At 40.1% G+C, this 25,549-nt stretch overlaps 1 protein-coding gene across 4 annotated transcripts in view; it reads right to left on the reverse strand.

The window, feature by feature from the left end:
• Positions 1 to 25,549, reverse strand: part of NCALD (neurocalcin delta) — a 383,045-nt gene that overhangs the window by 52,478 nt on the left and 305,018 nt on the right. The window contains exon 1 of one of the 4 annotated variants that reach the window (XM_004768877.3): positions 22,852 to 23,020. The exons of the other annotated variants lie outside the window; for them this stretch is intronic. The gene's annotated coding sequence lies outside the window, so the exon portion shown is untranslated. Of the gene's footprint in view, positions 1 to 22,851; positions 23,021 to 25,549 lie in introns of those variants that run through there. 4 annotated transcript variants of the gene reach the window in all.

Here is a 25,549-nt window from a genome sequence, read left to right on the forward strand (position 1 = left end):
TAGGTTAATGTTTTCTGGTGCTTCAAAGAGCCCATCCATCATGTCCTAATTCATCTGGTTCTCCCTCTTCACAAAGGAAATGAATTATAATAAATTACCTGTGAGCTTTTAACTGGACACTGACTATAAACTCTACATATTTCCAAAATCTAGTAGTAGAAGGCCTAGGCATGCTAGCCTCTAACTGAGATACGCTCACTCACTGATCCACAGCCTTACAAATCTAAAACAGGCAGGCATCCACAGCCTTCCAAATCTAAAACAGGCATAAAACAAAATGCAATCCCCCCCCCCCTTTTTTTTGCTGAGACACTTGTGCACATTTTCAATATCCACCTACAATAGCAACTTTCATCAGGTTGATTGTATGAAGGTTAAAAGGTCTTCTAATTTTGATTTAAATAAATGACTTGAAGAAAAGAGTGTCCCTGTTTGTTTACAAATACAAATTTAGAAGCACTGTGAAATCTCAAACAAAATTAGCCACCGGGGAGGAAAGAAATCAAATAACCCAATTAACCAGGGCCGAGCCATTTACGTTCAAGGGACTCAGGGTAATGCAGGCCAGCCGGACTGAACAGAGGAGAGACAAACACTGATGGAAGAACCAGCAGCCCCAGAGCAGAATTCAAAGAGCAGAGTGAAGATCATTAGCGGATTGATGAGGCTTTTGTTGTCCTGGTCATTGAACATGAAAAAGAGTCCGGTAGCTCTGGAAGGTTCCTAACCATCATCATTGATATTTGAATAAGACAGGAAACATCAGATTTCAGAAATGCATCCTTTGTGGCCATACATTTCAGAGAGTAGGCTTTGGGTTTTGGAAAACCTGCTGTGTAACCCTGTGCTCTCCAGGCGGACCCCACTATAATTGATGTTTCTGTGTAGATACAAGATTGCTTTGAAATAGCTAAAGCAACATTAGTTGGTTCTCTTGTATTATTCATTTCTCCAGTCAAGAGCTCCAAACAGCTACGTGCCTGGCACCCTAGACTAAGTCTCTTAAAGAAATCTCATCTAAAGCTTGCATTATACTGGTCAGCTTAAATTATTGTGATTACTTTCTTTTTCTGGATTTTCCCCATCACCTACAGTCTCCTTGTCAAATGCCTCCTTCTGATAGTAACAATTTACACTGAACAAATGGTTTAAAAGTGCCAGAATCACTACATAAACACCTTATTGCTTTCTTGCAAAGAAGTAGGATGGCAAATAGTTGCTATTTCTTTACCAGGAAAAAATAAAATTAGAGCGAGTGGCTTGCCTCTGTGTGCCAGCTGTCCTCTGGGACAACAGGGCCTCTTGACCCACTTGGCAAACAGCATGAACTTCCAAGTCTCTTTTGCGCTCCCAGAGCCCAGTGCAGAGACAGACACAGCCTAGATTTCCCGAAAGTCATGATTTCAAATAACTTTATTTTCAAAATAGTGACTTGTTTAATCCTTACACAGGTTGAAGACTATTAATATAAATGTTTAAAAAACATGGGGTACCTGGATGGCTCCCTGGGTTAAAGCCTCTGCCTTTGGCTCAGGTCATGATCCTAGGGTCCTGGGATGGAGGCCCGCATCAGGCTCTCTGCTCAGCGGGGAGCCTGCTTCCTCCTCTCTCCCTGCCTGCCTCTCTGCCTACTTGTGATCTTTGTCTATCAAATAAATAAATAAATAAAATCTTTTAAAAAAAATAGATAAAAATCTTTAGACTCTGTTACAATTCAGGGTTAAAATAATATATTCACTGTATTTTTATACATTATCATGTACATTAATAAGCTTTAAATTTAACTCCCCCAAGTCAAGCATAACTTACAATGCACAAGAGTTCAAATGAATGAGCTTTCTTTCCTAGTCATCTCAGCCTGTGGACCTGATAATAGTCCCAATTCCTCCCTATCAAGTTGGTTGCCTTGCTTCTGCGCACCCTCTCCAAAAACTAAAAAATAAAAAGTGACTGCCATCCAATGAGTGCAGATGTGTGAACCCACAAGCAATAAGGAGCCCCCGTCTCCTTGCACAGCAGTGCCACGGTTAGGCTGTGTGTCTGATGTGACCCTTTGCACAGTTTTAGCAGCAATTACTTTAGCATCATACTACCTCTATATGAGCAAGTCAAGGTGGGTTAGAATGGGAGAAAACACACAAAAATGTATCATTCCTGGGATGCAGTAGCCCAAAGTACAGAAGAAAAACTTTACGTTATTTGGGAACCTGCTGAAAATAAACACTATTCCCTATAAAATAGTCAAAGAAAATAGTCCATCTTGTTCCATCTCTCTTCTCCATTTAAACATGCAAAGCCTATGGTTATTTATTTAATTTTTCTGTGTTGAATGCAACTTTCTTTTTTTTTAATTTAAATTAAATTAGCCAACATATAGTATATTATTAGCTTTTGAAGCCTATGGTTCTAAAACATGCTTGGGGGTAGTCTTTACTGCGCATACCTAGATTTTCAAAAAGGTTCAGACTAGATATGAAAGGGCCCAAGAGGACATTAACAGATGGGTCTAATTCATAAGGGAATCATTTGGATTATATTTTATATTTGTGGAGTTTAATTGTTGCAGACTACTTCCATTACTGTTTTGGAGTGGGATGCCAAGATTATTAAGAAGTCTTTTGGGTACGTAGAAAAGAGTGGCACCAAGTTGAGACCATAACTCACATCTCTTGATTCTTGGTCCTTTTAACAAAATAATCTCAGAAAACACCTCCTCCATCAAGAGTGGGTCAGTTGAATAGTTAACCCTGAATACCGAAGGTACTTTCTATGGCAGTAATTGGAGTTATAAGTAGTAACTAGATTATTTCATTCATCCATTTAATGAATAATTATTCTACAAATAAGCACTATTTGAGTCCCAACTATGTGCCAGAGAGAAGATCAAGACAGGCACAGGCCTGCCAGCCTCTAGTCAATAGCCTCATCTTACTCCTTCTGTGAATGGTAGGGACCTGGAACGAGGCCATAGAGGGTTCTACACACCCCTGAGAAGGAGGAAAGGGTGTTAAGGCAAAAGCCTCAGGAGTTAAGATGGCAAAAGAACCATAGGAGTTAGGTTCCAAGAAGAAAGGGTTCCATGGCCCAATTAGTTTGGGAAACACACCTTACCATATATTCCCCTTAGACATTTACAAGCAAATTAAAAGGACTGAAAAGTTTTTTAATTAAGAAGCATGCTAAATTTCTTTCACCTAGCAAATATGTTTGTCATGGAACATCCCACAGAACCTGCCTTCTGTGGGTCCCACTGTGGGAAATGCTGAGAGGTCCACGGTCTTCAAGCAGAGTCAGAGTGCTCTGCTTTAGAAACCCCAATCTTCTCTCAGCACACATGCTTGTCAGAAAGGCCTGCTAACACACTCAATTCCAGAACCTCCTTGGCTTTAAGCAACTTTCAAAAGAGGCAGAGATCAAAGAAGCCTTGCTGGTTCCCAACAGGGGCTTTGGAAGTATTTTCCTACAACCACCTCCTTCAGCCTCAGGCACCTTCCCTGGTTTCTGGATCAGGGATTTTTGAGGGGCTTGGCTCTATAAACTCTGACTTTGGTAGCTGTCCATCCTCTTTGACTCGAGTCTTGTCATAACCCCTTTGGCTTCCCGGTAGCTGTTCTCATTCTTTGGTCCAAGGACATGGCCTCACCCTGGACTCCGCAGCTTTACCCTGCAACTCTGTGGCCGAGGGGTCCTCTTGTAAGGTTTTATGCATGAAATCTCTTGCTTCTGAATCAACATACGGCTCACTACCTTAAGTCTAACCTTGTGCTGCCTTGTGAGAATGAGTTACCTTGAAGGCAAAGGTAATGGTCCAACCCATTTTAATCAAGAAAATTTCACAGTGATCTAGTTACCTTAGAAAGATTGAGGGGTGGGGCACTGAGGTATAATATATTATCTCATTTCAATGTCCCAACAAATGATGAGGAAGTTGCAACTTCTACCTATTTTCCAAATCAGGAAACTGATCATTTGAGAGATAGTAACTTGCCCGAGTTCACAGAACTTAAGTGATAGAGTCAGAATTATTTGAATCCAGGCAGTCTGACCTCAGAGTGCACACTGCTTGGAATCAATAAGCTTCCCTTGATCCACCCCCCAGGGTCCCCAAACAAGGTCTACCTATTCACCTTCTGGAACCACTGCCCAGGAACATGGCACTCTTCTGAAGTCATGATCCTGAGGCAGCCTGGGTTCCCAACATCACCCCTCCTTCAGCAGTCTGGTCAGCACACCATCCCCTGGGTTTGTTCTCTTCTCCCTGTCCCTCTGTCAGAGCAATGTATTTCTACTAGAGTTAACTAGGAAACTACTCTGTGCTCATGTTCCCTTTCTGGTAACTAAATGGTTTTAAACCAAGCTAAGTGTCTATGTCTCCAGAGACTGCATATGCAGGGTCTCTAATGGACACTTACCATCACTGGGTCAGGTTTCAACTTCAGCATCCCATGAATCCCTGTTTGCTTTGCATGGACTAACATTCTCAATCTCCCTGCACCTGAGCTTCCTGGAAGCTTTTTTTTTTTTTTTTTTTAAACAAACAAACAAACAAAAAAAGCAAGAAACCTATGCCTTGGCCACACCCCAGACCAAAGGACCAAGAATCTCTAGGATTGTGACCCTAGCACTGGCAGTTTAGGTAATTCTTATATGACATGAGAGTTGAATACTCCTGCCCCACATGTAGAGCTATGTTGTTAAGTGGAAATACGTTTTCTAAATTTGGGTCTTTGTACATTGCACAGCGCTGGTGAAAGATGACAATCTGCTTATCGGAGGGGGGGAAGAGGGTTTAAGAGTCATAGGCCTGACTCTGATCACCACATACTATTGGGTCAGAATCCGCTCCTTTGGGATTTGGTTTTCTCATGAAATAATAAGGGATTAATACTGACTTACCTCAAAGGTGAGTAATGAAAAATGATTATTTCAGGTGGTCACCAGGTACTATTTAGGCAGAGTTAAAATATGATTTTCCTCTTAAATATTACCAAGAAAGCCCCAGTAGCTGCACACGAGAACCGGACTTGATTGCAATGAAGCAGACGGCACAAACTCACTAATCACCCGTAGATGGCTGCTGCTCTTTCCTCCCATTAATATCTGTCTTCTGGAGAGCAATTTAAGGAAATAAATCAAAAGGAAAGGACACAGGTTCTTTGGCACGCTCCCAGAAAACCGATGCTGTCTTGCTGACAAACTGTTTCCCGAAAACAGGTGTGCCCTGACTCAAAGAGCGTGGGGCCCTACAATGAAAGAAAATACCCAAAGCATTCTTCCACTTTACAAAGTCTTCTTGAAATAGAAACTCCCCTTGTGGATCGTTAGTTAACTTATTACTCCTGGGGTGAAAAAAAATCATTCCAAAACAGAGATGGAACGCTGAAAAGATCACGTTAACCAGTGGGGAATTAGGATTTAGCTTATAAAACCTTTGCAGGAACTCGTGATATTTGAAGGGAGGTTTAATCTCATGAAGCTAGAAAGAGCTCGAAGAGAAAGAGATATATTTAGGTTGCAAGATACAGTTTTCAGGCCCTGCCAACCACCATCTCATGTCACAAGCGATGGGAGCATGGGCAGTGAGGCAGGGTAGAGGCTCTCACCGACACGGATGTGAGGAGGCCCACCTGTGGCATATCAGCCTCCGTTTACAGCTCCTAAGAGGTCAGCACCAAGGTCAGCCTCCTTTGAATAAGAACCATCTGATACCAACTCCTCGTGTATTTATTATACCCCAAATCCTATGCACTAAAGAAGGCTTTCTAAGGAAGGCATGCTTTCCTTTCTAAGGCATTCCTTTCTAAGGAAGACAATAGGGCATGTTCCCTGACCTCCACTCCCTTGTCAACTTCTTAGGACCAGATATTCAAATCTAACAGCCTTGATCTTTTGGGAAGTGTCCCTAAAAAAGCAGAGGGGTAGGACTGCCAGATAAAATATGGGAAGCCCATTTAAATTGGAATTTCAGATAAATAACTAATTCATGTTAGAACATAAGTATGTCCTAAATACTTCATGGGATATACTCATAATGAAAAAAAAATTCTATGTTTATCTGAAATTCAAATTGAACTGGGTGTCTTGTATTTTTACTTGCTGAACTGGATAGCCCTACTTAAGAGATCTGTAGGCTCTGTTGTAAGCTTTGTGAGTTAGTCCCATTCTTAGGTTGTTCCTCGCAAATAAGGAATTTGGAGTTGTTTTCTAGTTGTGGTAGTGATCTGGGACGATAACCTTCTATTTGCGTCCGATCTTTTGTGACCAGTGGCATATATCCATAACAAGAGTTTTCAGTGATGCGAGTGATGCTAAGTGGCCATGCCGGGTTGAGAGTGCAGATTGTGACTTTATAAATTACCAATCCCTAAAGGCCAGGGTTGCTTGCAAGGCCTAAAGCGGTGCCAGTATTCTAGAATCACTTGTTAAATCCAAGGGCACAGCCATTTGCAACAACATGGATGGATCTAGAGGGTATTGTGCTAAGTGACACAGGTCGGATGAGAGAGACCAATACCATAAGATTTCACTTAAAAGTGTCATAAAAAAAATCAGATGAATAAAACAAAAGGCAGAATCAGATCTATAAATACAGAGAACAACCTGATGGTTGCCAGAGGGGAGGTGGGGGTTGGATAAAATGGTGAAGGAGAGTGGGAGACACAGGCTTCCAAATTGAATGAGTAAGTCACGGGAATAAGAGCCATGGCATAAGGAATATTCAGTGGTATCGTAATAGTGATGGTTGGTGACAGATGGTAGTAGCTACACTGTGAACACAGAATAATGCATCACTGAGATATAAACCTGAAACTAATGTAACATCATATGTCAACTATACTCAAATAAAATAAGAATAAAAATAAATACATAAATAAAACAAATAAATCCAAGGGCACAGAGCTTGCTTCCTCCTGCTACGTGCTGAGCAGCCACATGCTCGACTGAATGAAATTCCTGGTGCTGGGTGGTCTGTCTACAGCAAGAGATCCTTGTAGATGGAGAGGCCTAAGAGGTACTGGTGGTTGTCAAAGGTTAGCTGCTGAGAGTTAAGAATCACCTTGAAAATCTTGTGAAAAGGTAGATCCCAAGCCCCAGGCTTCTGGATTCCAATTCCAAAGTCCTCACTTGAGCTGCGAAGTCCTCACTGCAATTTGGACCCCGTGCTGGGGCTTGTGTTTACACCTTGTGCCTCTCCCCCCCAGGACTCCTGGGAAGATCCCAGTCAAGAGCTGGGTGCCCCCACCCACTGACCCAGCAGCTCAGATTCCATCAGGACTTCGAATAATGAGAGGACTTGAACTCTCTTCCTGTGTCCTTTTCGTGCAACTGTTTCTCTCCTTACGTCTGCAGGCCTGACTACTGCCAAGGCTGCCAAACACGAGACCCTTTATGCCAGTCGCTTTATAACGTTAGCATTTCTGGATCTGGCTTTCCTATTAGCACGGCCTGGCATTTCAATGATGCTCGTTAAGGTAGCTCCTGGGTCATATACCTGGGGATGTCCTGCCTTACACGGTCCCACACCGAACACCACACAGCTTCACTCTTAAAAACAAGCCCACTGCAATGCTGAGAAGTTGAGGGTGTGATGACGAGCCCTTTGAGTCAGGGTCTCTGCCTTAGCAGGTGAGGAGCAAGCCCACTGGGAGCGACATATTTCCCAGACTGTCTTGTGTTAGGAACAAATAGAAGGACCCTCGGGAGATGTGTTTATTGAGCGTCTAAATCTGAGAGTGATTTGGCCCCGAAGACGAGAGATGGGTGATGGGGCGGAACAGAAATGACTGAGACGGAAGCAGTAAATGGCCTGCAATCTGAAGCAGATGCCAGCACCTACCTGGGGTAACTGCAGGCAAATGTGCTCCTTGAGTCTAATTTCAGAAAAGGTAAACCTAATCCCTCTTGGATTTCATTCATTCTTCCACCTGTTTGACAACTATTTATGGAACACCTGCTATGTGGATAGAATAACACATCTTGAAGTGAAAAGACTTGTATTAATTAACCAGAAATCGAGAGCCTACTTGCCCTGAAAATCAGTAGTTTTTTATTAAGTTACCAGAAATGGGAGGCGAGGTCCTCAGACTTCTGGAGAGGACTTCCAAGTGGTGAGTGAAGTCAGAGGCGCTGGAGCAAGGAAGTTCTGCCAGGTAATTGTGTGAGAGGCAGAGCCCTGCAACAGAGGGGCTCCTGCTGTACCGGTTTCCAGTGGGCTACTGGAACCCAGTAGGGCTTGGAAGCCCCATTCTAAGCGTCTGTGTTTTCACCTCCTGCAAAGTGAGGCCTCAACACAGGTAATGCTATTGAAAACAAGTGTAAGTGGATCTTTTCACGTAAACTGGCAAAGAAGACTGGTGTAGGTTTTAACTTGTGATTATAAAGAACCAGGAAGGATCCTTTATCAACACCTAAGGAATTGGGGAACCAGCATTTTTGCCAAAATACTATCGTTCTAATTAGACCTGCATTCACTGAACTGGCAAAGATCAAAGAAACTCGTAATAAGACTGCCACTGAGCACAAAAGGATACAGCAGAGATTAGAGATTGTATTTGGATGAATCAATTATCTATAGCAACTATGAGAACCACCACCAGTACCCCCAAAAGGCCATGCCCCAGTTCACCTTGGGTTTTTTTCCATGATGCTCCTCCTGCCTGAAACACCCTTTCCAAAGCTTCTCCTGACAATCAGGAGGTCAGTGGTCTTGTTTTCAGCACAGAAATACAACACACCTGTTTCCAAGGTCAACATCAAGCTTGTTCATTCCCTTGTTCATTCATTGAGTTATTTTGTTCTTTGACCTATACTGGGCACTTAATGCATGTCAGCCCCTATGGGGTACATTGAGGATACAGACATGAAACACAGCACCTCATTTATCCTCGGGGAGCATGAAGTTTAATGGAAGAGACAATAGAAAATTATACAACTATGTGGTTAGGGTTATAATAGCAGTTTTTATTATGCAAGAATACTGGGGATGTTTGGAAGGCCTCTTAGGAAAGGCAGGGCTTGAGTGGAGTCCTAAAGGATGAGGAGGCACCTGTTGGAGGAAGATATTATGATCTATGATGGAATCAGCTCATGTGACCCATCTTCTTTCACTTTGCTCTCTATAAATGATCTATTTTGATCATATATCTAACCAGGATTAGAAGTGCTGTCTGAGGCCATGAAAGAAAGAGAAATGGCCTCGCAGAACAAAAGACATGTGCCCTGGTCTCAAGCGCTAACACACGGGGATAAACATTCTGCATGTTAAAACAACTTCACTTTAGGATGACAGCTTAAGCATGCAAGTTCATATATTCTATCTCCCAAAGTTCCACGGAAATGGCAGAAAATATGTATGAGAAAGAATAATCTGTAACAGGGATGGAAATCAGAAAAGGTTACCATCTGTAGACAGAAATTCTTAAAAATTTCTGGAAAATAGTGAAGAGACATGGTTTGGATTGAGCCAACAAAAACTACCAGAGATTAGATTTCAGAGAGAGATGATGTAGAGGTGAGAGCTATTCTTCCCAATAGAACCCCTCCGGAGAATGCAGGTCTAGGGCCACAGAGAGAAGGAGCAGACAGGGGAATTAATAGAAGGGCTCTGCAGAATGCTTCCTCCCTCCCCCTTTTGCACCCATCCCAAACTCTGCACAAAAGGGCAGTACACCTATGCAGTTCACTGCTCAAAATATAGTCTTGCTAACTTGGGCACTTTGGACAGTCAAAAGCTTGCCTACCTGCTTCTTATTCTCAAATAAGAATAATATTCATATTCATATTCATAAATATGACTGGTCCACTCAAAAGGCAACAGTTATTTAAGAAAAACCAAGAGCATAAAAGAGAAGGATCCAGAAGAAAAACAGAACAACTGATGCCAAAGGAATTAGAGTTGAAACAGGACACAGAAGATAACTTTTTTTTTAAAGTGTTATTACTGTTTTCAGGGAAATTTAGGAGAATATTGTATCCATAAAAAGGATACCCTTTTTATGTATCCTTTGAAAAAGGAGCCATTTAAAAAAAATTTTTTTCCCTAAAACTAAAGATTTTAAAAAGACCCTGAGTAGAAAGTTGAATTACTGACATGAAATGACAAAAATAAATCTGAAATCTGGAAGACAAATTTGAGGAAACTCTGGAATCCACATAAAAGAAAAAAGAGAAAGGGACGTCTCGGCGGCTCAGTGGGTTAAGCATCTGCCTTCGGCTCAAGTCATGATCTCAGGGTCCCGGGATCAAGCCCCATGTTGGGCTCCCTACTCAGCTGGGAGTCTGCTTCCTCCTCTTCCTCTGCCTCTCCCCCTGACTTGTCTGCTCTCTTTCTCAAATAAATTAATATATAAAATCCTAAAAAAGAAAAAGGAAAAAGAAAATATTAGAGAAAATTTAAGAATATAGAGGAGAGAGATCCAAGATCCAAGAGATGTAGTATCTTCTGGGGCTAAATGATATAATATTCTTCCAAATAAAAGCTATTGGAGGAGAAAACACAGATGATAGAGAAGATGAATATTTCAAAGAAATAACAGGATATTTTCCTGAGCTGAATAACCCTTAAATCTTCAGATTAAGACAGCTTGAAGGGGACTAATGAAAAAATGACATACTTAGACATTTCCCAGGAAATTTTATGATCTCCAGATACAAAGAGAAAATTCTAAAAGCTCAGGGAGGGAGTAAAAAAGCTACCTGTAAAGAGAAAGGCAGTAGACTTTGCATCTGCTTTTCGGTTTGCTAGAACACATTGGAACAAAGCCCATAAAATTGTGGTGGAAAGTTATTTTGAAGCTATATTTCAATTATAAGGGCAAAATGAAATCTATAAGGAATTAGCCCTTCTGCTGTTTTGATGAAACAACTCAAAAATATACTCTAGAAAAACTGAAAATGAACCCAAGAAATAGGCAGACCTGGAAACAATGGAAATAATCCAGTTCTGATGGAAAGATAACCTAGCGGAACAGCCTATTTAGTCAGAATTAGGAAACAGGGCTGTGAAGAAATCTTCAACAAACAAAAGGTTATCACGATCGACTGGATACTTAAGAATCAAGAAGTAAACGATGACAGGCCATGTATGAACTTAGTTCCTCCAAGTCAACCAGAGAAGAGAAAGAAAATGAGAAATGCTACAAGATAAATATTAATAAAAGAAACTCATGGTCTCAATATGAAGCAAACTAAAATACAGTTTGCATTTAAACAACGGACTCTAAAAAACACTGGTGTCTGAAGCACGTGAAGGTAAGCCTCTGTGGTCAAGGTTAATAAATATAGTGAATCCCTCTAAAATCTCTGTGAGTTCTAGTTCACTGGGTAAAATAACTGCTTCCCTATTGTATGATTTATGAGTTTTTTAAAAGAAGGTTGTAACTTCATGGGTTTTGTTTCTTACAGATTATGCTTTTTTCTAGGTTTTTCTTTTTCTTTTTTTTTTAGGATAATATTCCTAAGGGTGGAATTAAGTTTCGAACGCTGGTTAAAAACCTTTTATTTCCCCAAATGTATCTTTGTTTGATTACTTATGGTCTTTTTTGATCTTCATGAGATGGTTAACTAAGCTTCAGTAACTGAAAATATAAACCTATACCTATTAAGAAACAATTAGCTTTTAAGAGATGTTGATTCCCCAATCTCTTTGTATTTGATTGATTTAAAATTTTTTTAAAGACTTTATTTATTTCTTTGACACAGAGAGATCACAAGTAGGCAGAGAAGCAGGCAGAGAGAGAGGAGGAAACAGGCCTCCGGCTAAGCAGAGAGCCCAGTGCAGGGCTGGATCCCAGGATTCTGGGATCATGACCTGAGCTAAAGGCAGAGGCTTTAACCCACTGAGCCACCCAGGGGCCCCAACTGACTTAAAATTTTTAACTGGCAATTCAATTTCATTGAAATCCAATAATTCCTGCTTTAAAGAAATCAATACCTGAAGTTCAAATCCTCAGGTTCATTTTGGAGTTCTTTTTCTTCTGTTAAAGTAAAATGAATTATAATGCTTTTTAATTTGAAAATATTAACTGTGCTTATTTTAGGCAGTAGAATATTAAGAGTGAGGTTTATTTTCTTCTTTATGTCCTTCTATGTTGTCCAAGTGTTTTATCACAAACATATATTGCTCAATACTTAAGTTATGTAAAATAAACATTAATAGAAGGTAAGTATAAGACTATTTAAGTATATCACTGGGACCAGAAAGTCTCAGGTTCAATGCCTTTCTTTTATCAAGCAAAGTGGCAAGCTGAATAACTATGCAAAAATTACACTAAATAAGATTTAAGTAGGTGGTTTGGAAAAACACGTTTCAACCCATCATCTGCACTGTGTCTGAAATCTCTGCATCATGGAATTCTGCATAAACCCTGCCCACTTGTAAACCTAAGAAACTTCCAGTTACTTGGGAACTTTTAATAGGGATTTTACTAACTGAAGAGTGTATATACAGGAGAAATTATAGGTTCATTTTAAACTTTCTTAAAATGCACCTACTTAAAGAAAGTAAAATGGTGATTAGCAGGGCCTGAGATGAAGGGAGAATGGGGAGTTAGTCTACAATGGCTACAGAGTTTCAATTTGGGAAGATGAAAGAGTCCTGGAGAGGTATGGTGTTATGGGTTGCACAACACGAATGGCGCTTAATGCCACCAAATTGTACTCTTAAAACTGTTAACATTTTAGGTTAATTTTATGTTTTGTATATTTTATCACAATAAAAAAAAGTCCCTGTTTTTTAAGTTCAGATGTGATTTAATGTGATTTCAGTGAGAACTTTCCTTTTTTTTTTTTTTTTTTTTTTTTACACAGTATCTCAAAATCAGTACCTTTTTGTCAACCTGTAGCATAACAAAGTTTTGTGCCCTTAACCCTTTGGGACTTTACTGAAGTAATCCTCCTGGCAAGGATGCCCCGTCAGGGCAGTAAGGCACCTCGGTCCAGGCTGTTTGGAAGGCCAGAGCAAGAAGTCAGTTCTTTTCAGAAGAGAAATGGACTGGGCTTTTAAAGTTGGACGTTAGCCAACATTTTTGGAGGTGACTATAGCAGATTTTAATAGTAGTTATCTTTACAAAATGAAATTTGGACCAGGGGCTGCCTTTTCTTAAATAGCTTCTATTCTGTGAAAACATCTTCTGGAGAAACCAGCAAATAATCTCATGAAAACCGTAACTTGCAGTTAAACTTCAGCTCCGTTTCTCTATAAAGAAAGTTCCCGAGAGAGTGAGGGGTTTGAGTTAACTGCCCTCAGTTCAGGGATCACTAAGGGTGCCATGGCCGTTCACGGCCAAATAGCCAGGAGGGAGCAAGAAGCAACTAGGTGTGCAATGGGCTCAGGAAACAGAACTGATTTCCAAACAGGCACAACTGCCAACAGCAGGGGTGAGTCATGCTCTAGAAGCATAAAGCACAGCCTTTACTCTCTGTCCTCAGTTGCGTTAAAATCCTTATGTGGTTGGACACTTCACAACTATATCACAGATTCAATTCCTGACAGCCACTGGACCTTGGGGACAGTACCAACCTGCTGAGGGCCATGGCAAAGTTATCAGCAGTATGACTCCGTCACATTTTTCTGGAAGGATTAACAAATGATGTTTTTGTTATTCTTTTACAGTGTGTGTGTAAATATATGTAATATTTATATAAATATATACATATAAATATATATGTATATATATATATATATAGTGCACAGCTCTGTATGTATAATTTATAATATTTTTCTTGAGAATGGGATATTTTGATTAAAAACATTCTGATAGTGGGGTGCCTGGCTGGCTTAGTCAGTAGAGCATGGGATTCTTGATCTCAGTGAGTTCAAGCCCCATGTTGGGAATGACAAACCTACTTAAAAAAAAAAAAAAAAAAAAAAAAGAAAAAACAAAAAAAATTCTGATAGTTGCCAAACACATAATCTGATGGTCAGTTTTCAAAGACTAGATATAAGGAAACATGCTTCCAACTAAACTTTACTGAATATATTTTAGTCTTTCATTGATGACTCAATTAAAAACATCAGAACAATGGTGCAATGTCCCACAGGTTTCATTATGAATATCAATTATCACTACAGTATAATTCTATGGAAAATCTTAGGAAGGCTTCAATCTTTCATCTGGCTTGGGTTTTATGTGACTATGACTTTGCTAAAAACAGATTATAGTTTTAAAGCTATGACATTACATAGCTCTCCCTCTAGGTATCACCCAGCTAATGGTAAAAGGACCATTCACACAGCATTGAAGGCAGAAAATAATTCATATTTCTTTTACTTTAAAAAGTTAGAACTTTCCTATGAGAAAACAGAGAAAAAGGAAATACTTAACACATAGTGGGGCTTTAAAATAAATTTTATAAAGCAAAAGTAAACAGGGTTGTTAAAATATTGTAACACCATTTGACACATACATCACTTACCTGTTCCCAAACTCACTAGCTTCCTGCTGTCTATCTGGTCAAATCCAGCTTACCTTAAATTGGTCAATTCTAGATCACCACAGACCCACCTCAGGTATTGTATGGTTGTTGTTGTTTTTTTTCCTCTTTTCCAACCATTTTCTCAATCCCAGATGGGTGTCAATTTCTGTTACCAGGATGTACTCACAATGTTTGGTACTCATGGATGACCCTCTCACTTTTGCAGTCATGCCAAATATTCTCCATTTTTTAAGACCCAGTTCAAAGCTTAATTCCTCCTTGAAGGAAGATGCCTTTCAATGTCACATATCATTCTAGGGTTAATTCTTCATCATTACCAGAGGTTTAATGAGTAGATACAATGTGTTGCATGCTACACTAAGCATTATGAGTGGTTGGATACAGCTCTACAATTTGTTGTATGTTGTATGTTGTCTAGCCTCCCCATTGGACTATAACCTTTTCAAAGACTGGCTGGTCCTGTATTATGCGTGTAGTATCCTGCTTAGCTGGGACTCCTTGAATGAAGTGTGACATGTATTAATTATTGAAACATTTGGATCATTGGACCACATCGGCCTGGTGTTAATGGTAAGCAAATGAGAGACAACTGGAGGAAACTTACCAGTCCTTGGACACAAAAGAGATCTTTCCATAGGTACGTGACAACAGGGCCCACTATACAAAATTAATAAAGAGTGAATGAACAAATGAATGAGTGAAAAAAACAATTAACCTTCTAAAGGCATGGTGGGAAGACCATCAGGAGAGGGTGGCATTTTAGTGAGAAGACAATCAGAGGTATTGATATCTCTGCAGCAGAAGAGACAGCAGGGTCTCTTTGAGTGAGGATATAAGGGTTATAGTTCTGAATATTCCAAGTGCTAGATGTCTGGAGCCACAGGCCAGTGGGACAGTTGCCATTTTGGCAGCTTTGTAAGAAGACTTTGCTGAATGAGCTTCATTGTACCTGGCCAAGAGGAATTCCCTAGCTTTACTGTAAACCATTAGAGCAGAAAAACAGGCTTAGAAGGATTGGAAATGAACCAAAGGAGAGTGTCAAGAAGACAGTAGGGCCTGACAACAGAAAACTGGGCAGCAGATTAGAGTAGGTGTGAGCAAGGGAGACAAAAGCAGATAAGGAGGGCTAAGCAGTGACCAGGGAAAAAGAACACAGGTACTACTGTCCACACAGCCTCTCCAGTGGAGAGGATCCTAGGTGGCAGAAACAATGAGGGAAATTTTACTAAGGCAAATAGTCAAGTCTCAGAGTAGCCCAAATCTTCCAGAACCAGCAACAACATTAATAGGTAGGACACTGTTCTGAATTTACAAACAAGATGCCCATTTGTAATTTGGTAACTGAAATATATTTTCCTCTAGAAATTATTTTAATTAGGTTAGGTACTTTTCCCAAATCATAAAAACCTATTTAAATAATATGTACCTGAAGTTTAGTCCCTTACACAGGTGTTTTAGTCATACCTAATTACCCCGTATGTCCCAGCTACTCTGGCTGCTTAAGAAATAATGCCCAAACTGATGGACTTAAAACAACAACAATGTTTATTTTGTTCATGAATCTGCAATTTAGGGCAAGGCTCAGCAGCGATAGCTCATCTCTGGCCCACTTGGCATCAGAAGGGAGAGGAGGACTTAAGAATTAGGGCCTGGAATCCTCTGAAAGCTTCCCACTCCTATCTCTGGTGGTTGGTGCTGGGTGTTGGCTGAAACACCTACATATGGCCCCTCCAAATGGTCTGGACTTCCTCACAACATGGCAGCTGATTTCCAAGAGTAAATGTCACGTGTGAAAGAAAAAGAATAGCCCAGAGACAAAGGAATTGTATCTTTTTATGATCCAACCTTGGAAGTCATCTAGTATTGTTTCCACTGTGCTCTATCAGTTGGACCAATCACAAGCCTATGTAGGTTCAAGGGGAGGGCAACAGACTCCTGCTCTTTATGGTGAGTGGCAAGATTCTAGAAGAGCATTTGGGAGCTGATATAATTATATGTGAGTAAAGAGCCAGGACTCTAGGGTCATATACCTAGAGTTCTGTTATATATCCTTGTGTAACACTGGGCTATTTACTTAAGCTCTCTGTACCTCAGCTTCCTCATTTGTAAAACTGGACACTGAGAAGAAAAAATAGTTATTTTGAAAAGAGCTTAAAAGTCTATCTAGCTCCCTAAATGTTTGCTACTATTTTAACACCAGGAAGATACCCACACAATTTTGGGCAGTGGTACTTCATAGTTTTGGGGAAATGGTGGTGGTAGCCGCACTATCAGAGGAAGAAAGTTAATGATAACAGTTGACATTATTGAACACCTAATACCCGTCAATTACTATGCCAAGTAAGCTGGCTTAACAACCAGTAAGGTAGGCACTGATATTATCCAGGAAAGAAAACCGTGACTTAGGTAACTTGTCCTAAGTAACATCTGCAAGTTGTAGATGTAGGACTTTCCCCAGATTAGTTTAACTAGCTAGAAGTCTGAATTCCTGGACAACTGTGTGGAGTAGAACCTTTCTCCTAGGGGTGCCTGGATGGTTCAGTTAGTTAAGTACCCAACTCTTGATTTCAGTTCAGGTCATGATCTCAGAGTCATGAGATGGAGCTCCATGCCTGGCTCCACACTCAGTGGGGAGTCCGTGTGAGATTCTCCCCTCTGCCCCTCCTCCTGCTCATGTTCTCTCTCTTCCTTTCTTCTCTCAATAAATAGATAAACCTTAAAAAAAAAAATTTTTCTCCTAAATCTGATTTGCGGGTGAGTGAACAATGAATGGTATTATGCCATTGGGAGTACTATGCCATTGGGATTTGGGGTTATGTAGTAAACCTATCTTGACTGGATTAGTACAAGAAAGATAAGATAGATACACAGTTGACCCTTGAACAACGCGGGGTTTGAACCATGCACGGGTCCAATTACACATGGATTTTTTCCTGATAAATACAGTATAGTACTGTAACTATTTTCTCTTCCTTATGATTTACTTAATAACATTTTCTTTTCTCTAGCTTGCTTTATGGTAAAAATACAGTGTATAATAATATAACATACAAAATATCTGTTAATTGACTGTATATGGTATTGGTAAGGCTTATGGTTAATGGTAGGATATTGTAAGTTAAGTTTTGGGAGAGTCAAAAGTTCCATATGGATTTCCCACTGCATGGAGGCTTGGCACCCCTAATCCCCATGTTATTGAAGGGCCAACTGCACTTGGGCACTACTAATTTAAGGATTCCTTTCTTAAAATAAAATAGCTCTTGTTATTCGGGTAAGACAGCATATTTGCCTAAAAGAAAATCATTCTTTAGGTCAGTTCCTACCAGTCTCATTCTTTTGCTGATTTAGAAGACAGCCTTTGGCCCACTGAGAATAGGGCTAGGCATACTGATCTGGAATGCCTGACACTGATAAGAACAGATTGCTTACAAATCAGGCCAACTGTTCACCAGCTGAAGAACACCCCTTCAAAGGTTTAACTTGGGTGTAAAATCTAATGGCTCCCAGTTGTTTGCTTGTCTCTTTTGTTTTGAAGTTTGTTTGTTTCTGTTTTTAAAAGTAATTCTCATTTTGTCTACACTGGCCAGCATGACCATGAGGAAGAAACTGTGGCTGTTGAGAGACATAGGATCCCTAAAAGTGGATTTTAAGTTCCATGATGGTAGAGACCTTGCCTGTCTTGTTCACCGTAGTATCCCTGGTGTCTGGGCTAATGCCTGGCACACAGTAGGTGAGCAAAGCTTGTTGAATATATGGAAGACTCAGTGCTTGAGTTAAAGCTCAAGCAAACAAAAATCAGAAGTTCATAAAATAAGCTGAGTTTTCTATGCCAGTGGCATATATCGCTCAAAACTATGTGCGGGAAGGGCCCCAAATTTTTCCTGTAATATGGAGATGCGGCAGCCAGTTAATAAACACTTGGTTCCTGTGGCATCTGATGCCTGGGAAGGCATAGGATGGGATAAATTTTGATGGATGCTATTTTTATCCCCAAGGATGTTGTAAATATGGTCATCACAAAATTGGTTGTGGTTTTCGTTGTATGAATCACATGAAAGTCTGTGGGAGTCAGCTGAGCAGAGTCAAAGAATAGAACGCTTCTCAACATTTGCCCCTAATGGATAGGGTTAAAGTTCATAAAAGTAAAAAAAAAAAAAAAATCTGGAATCATTCTTTAAAAGATTCATCCTCGCACAAAAGCAATATGCAGCCTTAGCTTTTCCTACAGTCGTTGGGATAGAATTCAGAAAATATGAATGATCCTTCCATTAGGACAAACAACAGCTGAGTATCATTCAGATTAAGAGAGTTCTTTCCTGCAAATCAAATATAGAACTTTAATGTCAGCTGAGTATACTACGTTTGACATTAATGTAAACTAAATTTTAAAGAAATGCTGTGTCTCTAATTAAAGGCATTTATAGAAATATGTCCCAAAAAACTAAGGTTCACTGCAGAGATAGAAAGAACAGACTGTCTTTAGTTTGAAGAACATGGCTCCAGCGAATTTAAATATTTATCATATAATTTTTATATAGAAGTTTTAATGAGCACTAACTTTTATGGCATCACTTCTGGAGACAATAAAAAAAAACTATATTTTGGGATGCTATTTCTAGTCAGATTTCCATCATGGGGCACGATTTAAATAACAGTTGATTTCATGAGGAGTAATGGCACATTCCTTTCTGAAGTTAAAATTTCAAACACCTGCCATCGAAGAGGCAAACAGTACAGCTGGGAGTCAGAGATTTTTAGACTTTTTCCAAGTTTCTTTATCAAGTTGCCTCTGAGACTCAAAACCCCCAAACCAGGTGTTCTCTTCTTGTCCAATGACTAAAAAATGTTTGAGAAAAATCCTCTCTCATAATTCCCCAAGAACACATGAAGGAAAATTGCTAAGCTTCCATTTCAAATGTTAGGGATTTGGATTGAGTTTAGACAACAGCTTGTACAAAATGTCACGGCTCCAATTCTCTTACGCTGAGACGGGGGATGCTGATGTAATAGAGCAGCTTTGGACAATCTAGAGGCAGGGTTGGAAAGGTAATGATACATGATGTCAGCCAACCAACCAACTGCAAAGCTACCTAGTAGGTTGGAGAAGAATTGTAGGCAATATCTCCTGCAAATTCAAAGTTACAGGAGTTACCTCCTGTATTGTTCTCAAATAACCAATAAGTCAAATAGAATCCTGAGTTCAAATTACTTAGGAAGTGTCTCCATTCTCCATTTCATTTTGAATGTGGCCCATCCTGGGGACCTCTGGTAGATAAATTAATAGGCTCTATCCTGAGTAACGAAGTTAGTATTAAAAACTTACGGATTCACACAAGTATGTGCTTTACATTACACTGGGAAGTTATGTAAGTTCTCGAATGATCTCACATAACATCCTGCATTCTTCATCTGAGTACTCCTGGCTTATTTTCTCCGAGTGGATAAAAGCCATTTTGTTGCTAGCTTTAGTCTTACTTCTGTGGTCCATGGTTTTAACTTGCATAACTTATGTTAACACTATAAGTCCTTCCTCTTCACTCTTTTCTAATGAGGTAAGAGTTTCCCAGTCCATGTAACATAAGAATGTTTATGGATTTCAAGGAGGAAAATGAACGAAAGTTATAGTTTGGTAGCTGTCTGGATATACCATTCCTTTTCACACAGAAATTTGAGAATACTGTGAAATTCACACATTCAGAGAATAAAATCAGATGTGGAACTGGACGTGGAAATGGTGGCGTTTTGTCCAATGCAGTTCTACGAACTTTCGGCCTCATTTGCTTACCTATCATTTAATTCAGGGGTGGACAGAATTCTAGGGAATCCAGGAACTTGGATGGGAAAAATATGACACTTTCAGGGTTTTGCCATCGGTCTCAAGCCTGCTTCCCTCTCTCTCTCTGCCTGCCCCTTTAGTATGATTTCTCTTTCATTAAAAAATGTAGGCTACAAACACAGTACCTGTGATTTTGTCACCAAGAGAAATCACGGATGTTCTCACATCACATTACAGTTGGTACAGATATTCCGAAATACCTTCTACACTCGTCACTACTTCAAAATGATGGTAGTTATACCTGCTGCTAGTTTGTATTATTTAAGAATAAATTATTAACAAAACACATATCACAATTGCAAAAAAAATCTGGTTAATGTATTTCAATAAAAGTGGTTTCCTCTGTAATCTTGCATACTTTAACATACGCATTTAAAAGCATCATTCTGAGAAGTCTATAGGCTTTCCCACGTTGCCAAAGAAGCCCATGACATGAAAAAGGTTAAAAATCCCTGAACTTATACACAAAGCAACAACCAGGTTTCAAGCAAATCATTCCTCGCTGCTATCTTTTGAAGCTGAAACAAACTTGACCTTGAAATCAGCACAGTCTGACTGCTTTAAGTAAATGACTCTGATGACAGTCATTTTCTTTTTATTTTGCCACAAGAAAAACCTGTGGATTCTAGAGCATCTCTGAGATCATAGCATAGGGTGCTCTCTTCTAGTGATAAACTTTATCATTGACATTTTGTCATTGACACAGACTTGTTCTCTTATATTTCACACTGCTGAAATCCAGTGTATTTTATAAAGGCATTGAATATAATCATTTCATAACTTTAATTTAAAATATCATAGAGGGAAATATATAGAAAATCTTTGCTGTATCTTTGCTATCTAAGCTACATTACTTATTTTTTATTTTTATTTTTATTACTTATTTTTCATAAAAGAAGCAAACATCAAAGTAGTCAATCAAAGATAGAGCTTTTAAATGCAATGCTAACGGTCCTATCCATGCTCATTTGAAATGTTGCAAACCGATTAACATATTTCTAGGAGTGTTAAGAATGTGGTCTCTGAGTTACTATAATTATGAGATCAATTAAATGATGAGATGATGCCTCAGTAGATGTACCTTAATTGTAAGCACATTAGACTTTTTGGAAAATCCTCTGTGGGATCTCTGGCCAAAAACAGATTTACCAAATGTCAGTCAGTTCAATGAATATTCAGTCATTGAAAGCAATTGAAAAATTATTGTTGCATCCACAATTATTCACTTATCACTGAACCTAATACTGCTCAAAATTCTTATCTTCAAGAGAAATATAAATGCAATTAGAATTCTAAAACTAAAAAAGAACATAAAAATAAGAACAATATATAATTTCATTACCTTGAGATATAAGTCACATATCACAAAATACATATTCATATACACAGTGAAACCATTATTTTCTAGCCATCAAAATAGTAAGTATATTAAGTGTGCTGCTCTAAAATTTTCCTATTTCTCCTGTTGGATTTGTAAGATTTAGAAACCTGATTATAAATGTAGGCTTCAATGAGCTTAAATGCCAGAGGTTTCCTTTGAATTATTAAGTACAAAAGTACCCAATCTATCCAATGATAGAAAAATCCAAATTTACGAAACTTGGGAAGAAAAGGAACTACAACAGTGCAAATAAAACAGTTTGCATTGTATACTGTGCTAGGAATAAGGAGATAAAAAGTCTTATTAATCACCATTACCAAATTACTCATTCAAGATCTGGAGCAAATTTTAGTGACTATTTATATCTGGATTTGAATTAAAGTAACATCTACTATTGTTTCCTTCTGTGGGCAAGATTTCAGTTCCTAAATACAAGAACAGCTTGCATGACTCCTTAGTGAAAACTACCCAATGCCATTCTCTTCACAGCTGAATTTTCAGAGGAAGATCCTGAAAACGGGCACTTTGCTCTAACAACCAAAACCAGTGACAGGCATACACACATAAGAGGTTTCACCCCAACTTCCCTGGCATATTCCAGATTATTTTTCCTCTAAACAGGAAGCTGTTGACAGTTTCCCTGGTATTTTCAGACTACCCTATTTACAAGAAAAAAAATCCCAACTTTTGTTTCAAAGTATAATGTTCTTTCCCGCTGTGCCTATTGTTGCTAATTATGCATGCTGCAAACAAGATAGAAACCAAATTCCAAACTATTCTAGGCTGATTCAGAAGGGGTAACAATTGTAAAAAGAAAAAAAAAAAAGCAGTTAGTAACATTGCAAGACTATGCTGGAGTCTTTAAACCCAAAACAATGCTGAAGGGAGGATTCCTGGAATTCAACGGGGAATGTTTGGCTCCAGCTGTAAAATCCGTATCTCTGAATAATGTCATGTTAGCAAGTGTTGAGCAAGAAAGGCGATTATATTTTAACTTACTTCGGAGAACATTAATCCAAATTTAACCAAATTCCAGAGACTCCGCACAAAATTAGCAACTAGAAGCTGCTTCACATTTTTCCCCCTGGTACAACAATCATTGCTCATGACGATAAACTTGTAGGAGGTAAAAGAGAGGGGGGAAAACCACAGTCATCTATAAAACATATAACTACTGTGTATAAAGCAGGCTAATTACCTCACACCAAAGAAGTGCAAGATTTAACAGTCCATGCTCTGCGGCCCCAGGGGAAGCAGGGGTGCGGCGGTAGGAGCAGCAGCAGGAGTAGAGCAAGCAGCGGCAGGAGCGGCCAGCATCCACCAGATTCTCCCAGGCCTTTGACTGTGTGGACTCAGCCACAGACTCTGCCTCCAGCTGACGTCAAAGTCCCTGTCACATGGCCAGATGAAAGCCAAGAGAGCATTGGTTGTCGTAGCAACCACAGAACAGCTCTGAAATTATTTCAATAGGTCATCTGTCACTGTAGGGTGTGTGTGTGTGTGTGTGTCTGTGTCTGTGTCTGTGTGTGTGTGTGTGGTTCTACACACGCACCCCACAATCATCAGGGACAGCTCCCCAACACCCTCAACCTCCGAGGCTGCCACTCAAACGTTGCCTACAACTTTCCTCTTTAAGACTTTGGTGTCTGTTCGTTACAGTTCCTTGCAGGAAAATGCATCTGTCGCTCTGAAGTTGCTACTGGTCTCCTTATCACCAGAACGAAGCATGCATGTCTCTCTCTGGAGCAGAAGGAGAGAAACTGAAAAATCCTGGGGGTGGGGGGGGGGGCGCGGTAGTTTTCTGAGCTAATTAAAGCTATTTGTAAGCAAAGGGATAAAAACAGAAACTCAAGGGGATTTGGAAGAAAAGATGTCTTGACCCCGCAAGAAGCCACGTCGAGGTCCTGAGACCACGCTAGCGATGGAAAGAAATAAAAGAAACACGGGGGGTAATGGCCCAGAGTTGGCTGAGAGAATCTAATGACCCCGACACCGAGTGGGATGGGGCGGGGGGCAGGGGGGAGGTATGAATGCCAGAGTCCCTCACTATAAAATGTCTATGCAAGAATGATGAGTAGTAAAACGGCACCACTTTAAAACGACCTCGTGAGTACATTTAGAACGTGTTTAGACTCTCGTGTGGAGGTCACCATACAGGGGCCAAATCCTCTCCTCCTAATGCTCCCAGGCACAGCCGTTTGGGGCTCGGGGCGGAGTAAATGGGGGACTGTCCCACAGACGCCGAGCACAGTGACAGCCTAGAGCAGCGAATAAAGGCACGGTCCTGCATGGTCCTGCACGGTCCTGCGCATTTCTAACTTCAGCTTCACTTCCTTTAGCACCATCCCCGCTTCTTTCTAACTCAGCCCACGTGCTTATTTCCCAGGGCCTCCTCCCTCTCTATTAACAGGAAGTCAATTAAACAAAATGAAATGAAGGTATTCTGGAAAATACACGCAGAACATGTATACTCATTCAGAGGGCACAAGGGCTCAAAGGCAAGGGGAAAGAGCCTGCTCTCAAGACCGAACAAAGGACCTTTCCATGGCAGTGTCATCAGGATCTCTATTCTGGCTCTTAAAAATTAAAAAAAAAAAAAAAGTTGCTCCAGGGCGCTCCAAAATATATGTACTGCCGAAGCGAGCACAAGGGTGCTCCAAAATATAAAAGGAAGCTAAACCACCTGAGCCACTTGAAAAGAAGGAAATTTCTTCATTGTCAGAAATTGCTTCTTGTTGAACAATAAGACCAATGTCCAAACTGCGGCTATAAAATCCTCCCATTCCGGCTTCCTCTTCTTCCACTTGTGTACCAGCCCCAACTGGGAGAAAAGACAGATTTGTATCTGAAGGGCTATCCTCCTGATGCTATTAGCTGTAGCAGTGCAAAAGTCAAATCAAGCTGCCCATGCTACAGTGATTTCAGAGACAGGACAGGTGGGAATTTACCTGTCGGCACAACAACAGGGGGCTCATTGAACCCAATGTCCATCTAGATGGATCGGGATGTCTCACCCGGGTCAGATTTCTGCAACAGCCACAATTCATCGTTTTGCAGTTTGTTCCAGCTATGTCTGGGTTTCTGTTCAGAAATGCATATCGTAGTAATGCGTGGATGGGCAGAGAGGAGGGAAAGCAGGTCCTTCCTGACTTCCAGGGCCCCAACTCCCATGAGCTGCCTGCTTTAGCATCTCTCGGACTCCAGATCCCTGGCTGCCTAACTCTTCCTCTTTCTGCAGCTCGGGCTTGAGGAAAGCTGCAGTACCCAGCTCTGCCGATAGGTGATGTCCTCTGAAACAAGAAGTGCCTGGTTCTGAAAATGCCGAAAATTCAAGGGCTTTCTATTTGAAAGCTAGTTTGAAATTTAGCAAAAATCTAACACCTTTTCGTTTTGAATTTTTGATTATTTTTAAGACTAGGTATACCTTACTATATATTGATTTGGGCTTAAACTCATTATAAGTTAGAATACTCAGTGGACTAAACTTCCAAATGAAAGGTAGATGCGCTTAAATCCTCTTTCTGTAGCATGCTTCCCACCTGTTATCACTCATTTTCACTTTGCAAACTACCTAGGATTAGAAATTCTTCTTACAGCTAAAGAAGCTACCAGTCACCTGCAGCGTTGAAATCGCGGTGATGATCTCTTTGGAGCCAAAAGTTTCTACCAATTTGGCTAATTAATCCAGATGTAGCTGAAAATATTATAGGAAATACAGAAAAGGGTTTCTCCATTCACAGCCCGTCACATTGAGGGAATATATGTCCCTTTACTTTTTAAATGACAACTCATTTTTTTAGGTGAAAATGATTCAGTGAATTTAAAAATACCCATTCAAAAATAGTTCTGCACCGTAGTTTTCGCTTGCTGTATGAACGTCAAGGCTGCCTATTATT

Source organism: Mustela putorius, unplaced genomic scaffold (assembly GCF_011764305.1).
Source record: "Mustela putorius furo isolate JIRA1106 unplaced genomic scaffold, ASM1176430v1.1 tig00000228_pilon_pilon_pilon, whole genome shotgun sequence".
Classification (NCBI taxonomy): Eukaryota; Metazoa; Chordata; class Mammalia; order Carnivora; family Mustelidae; genus Mustela; species Mustela putorius.